Here is a 2,416-nt window from a genome sequence, read left to right as displayed (position 1 = left end):
AGAATGATAAAAAGTTGACATCATACTTGGTAAATGAAGCTGTTGATCAGTTACGTACCATTAAAATGTCAATTCCATTAGCTGCATTTGAACGAGCTGCTGAGCAGTTAGTTACCGCTTATTCGGATTCCTTTCAGGATCGCAATGCTCGAGGTGAACAGCGAGTAGACAATCCATTTCGGAGTCCTTAGGTTTGCCAATTAACAAAATTTGTTTAATGTCAATTGCTCAAGCCGGTTGTTCAAATTGGCAACCTACGTTAAAATACTCTACAAATGTGTTGGAAGGAATGAGATTGTCTCTGAAAAAATGGTTTTTTGGACCATAAAACACTGGGCAACAAGATTTAGAAGAGAGCAATAACGTGGAAAGAATAATCGAGGAAAAAGAGAATATTTCTCCATCCGAAACGAATAATGACGTGGGTAAATTAATAATTATTCCTTTCGAAAAGAAAATAACAATAGAAGAATTGACGGAAAAACAAAAAAATAAAGGTTGTAAGCTTATTTCGTGGGGACATTTGGATATCAGCGAAATTTTAAAAATAAGCTGTCTTTTCCGCGAAGTGCGTCAGATATAATCCACGCCTGTGAGACTTACAGGGCGGCCGTTTAAATTCAAGAAAAAAATTCCCGGTTTTTTCCGTTTTCTCAAACATTTTTCATCGCCAATATAATTAAAAAATTAAAACTCTAAAGCTAAAAATTTCTCCATTAGAAGTAATATAAAATAAACTACAAATTAAATCACTCAAAGTGGAATTTTTGAATTTTAAACTTTTAAATTGAAGTTCAAACCATTTTAAATGAAATGCAGATAAACTGCAAAATATATCATTTTTAGCTTTTATAAATTAATGAGTTCAAAGATTTAGATGAAAATGTAAAAATGTAATACATGTTATCATTTTCAATGGTTTATATTAAAGCTCCAATGAACTTAAATTTTTTTATCTGAAATAGGCAGAACAAGCGCACTTTATCTGCCCGCGGAGCGGCAGTAAAATAGCACCTTATTGTACTGCAGCGAGCGGCAGTTTTTTAAAATTTAATTAAATTTCAAATTATGTTTGAACTTTTAATAATTAAAGTACAGATTTTTTTTAACTAATCAATGTATATTTATAGTGAATAAAATAAAAATGTTTTTATTAACAATTTTCAACTTCAAACGCTTTTGATTTTTAATGATTCAATACTGCATTTTAAAATTCTTTAAATTAAAAATGAAAACTTATAATGGAAGTTTTTCAAATAGATTTTCGAATTACGGTCATTTCCCGGTTTTCTAGGTTTCCCGGTCCAGCGGCCACCCTGGACTTAAAGCATCCTTATAAATTGATTTTCCCAGTATTTTTTATGATTTGAGAAAGTTATACTATTTTCTAAGAAATTAAGGACCCCAAGGAACTAAATGCACCACTCAATACCTTCGGCTGGGTTGCTTCTATAGGTAAAATGTTTATGTTTTATGGTTTACAAGCAAATATTCGGAATGGTGGTAGATCATTTCGCCATCTGGTTCCAAAATCAGAACTAGAAATTATAAACAACATTTTAAACATGTATTTTATTTTTGGCCTGAAAGTACTTTTATGTTTGTTCAGTGGAGTTTAAAACAATTATTGAATAGTAAAAAGAAGTTTTCATCGAAAACAAAGTCTTTTAGACAGAATTTCCATCTTAATAAATAAAAAATAAAAAAAAAAACACATTTATTTCTAAACATTTTTCTCAAAAAACTGTTTTATGTGCAAATTAAAATGTATCTTTAAATTCTTACCTACTCTTTCTAGTTATGATTTTGGGGACCGGAGGACGTATCATAGTTGAGACATTGTTTCGTATAATTTAAAGACTTGCTAATTATATTGTATTTTAGAGCGCACTACCAGAAAGCTATTGTTAAATAATTTGTTTTAGGTATGGATATTATTATGTGCGACTTTTGACCTCACAAAACGAGTTAGAAAGATAAATATTATGTCCAAATTGGTGTCACATTTGTTTGCATATTATAATTTATAAAAAATCTACTTCTATAATTTAATTTGATAAAATTAGAATAGTATTATTCACAAGTATACAGAAATCTTAGAGTTTCAAATTTTCATGAGGGAAAGTATAGCCGCTCTAATTTCAGAATAATGGAAGGAAATTGTATTTGAAGAGCCAATAAAAATTTTGGCGGTGTGCTTTATTTGAAAAAAAACCAAAGAATTTGATTTTAGCTTCGCATTATTAAATTTATTAAATATTAATTATTAGTTTAATACTTCACGTGTTTGTCATTGTAGAGACAACAGCAATTCTAGCCTTAGAAATAATATAATATTTAGCGCTTTCATGTTTTATTCGTTAATATAAGTATGTATAGTTAAATACTAAACGTACTTGAATATTGTTCGAACAAC

At 29.3% G+C, this 2,416-nt stretch overlaps 1 long non-coding RNA gene across 3 annotated transcripts in view; it reads left to right on the top strand.

The window, feature by feature from the left end:
• Nucleotides 1-2,416, top strand: part of LOC117173417 — a 143,742-nt gene that overhangs the window by 109,026 nt on the left and 32,300 nt on the right. Inside the window, exons 1-2 of one of the 3 annotated variants that reach the window (XR_004467173.1) lie at nt 29-421; nt 1,295-1,455. The exons of the other annotated variants lie outside the window; for them this stretch is intronic. This is a non-coding gene — a long non-coding RNA (uncharacterized LOC117173417). Of the gene's footprint in view, nt 1-28; nt 422-1,294; nt 1,456-2,416 lie in introns of those variants that run through there. 3 annotated transcript variants of the gene reach the window in all.

This window comes from Belonocnema kinseyi, chromosome 5 (assembly GCF_010883055.1).
Source record: "Belonocnema kinseyi isolate 2016_QV_RU_SX_M_011 chromosome 5, B_treatae_v1, whole genome shotgun sequence".
Classification (NCBI taxonomy): Eukaryota; Metazoa; Arthropoda; class Insecta; order Hymenoptera; family Cynipidae; genus Belonocnema; species Belonocnema kinseyi.
The sequence above is the reverse complement of the archived record's forward strand: the minus strand, read 5'-3'. Positions and strand labels throughout refer to the sequence as shown.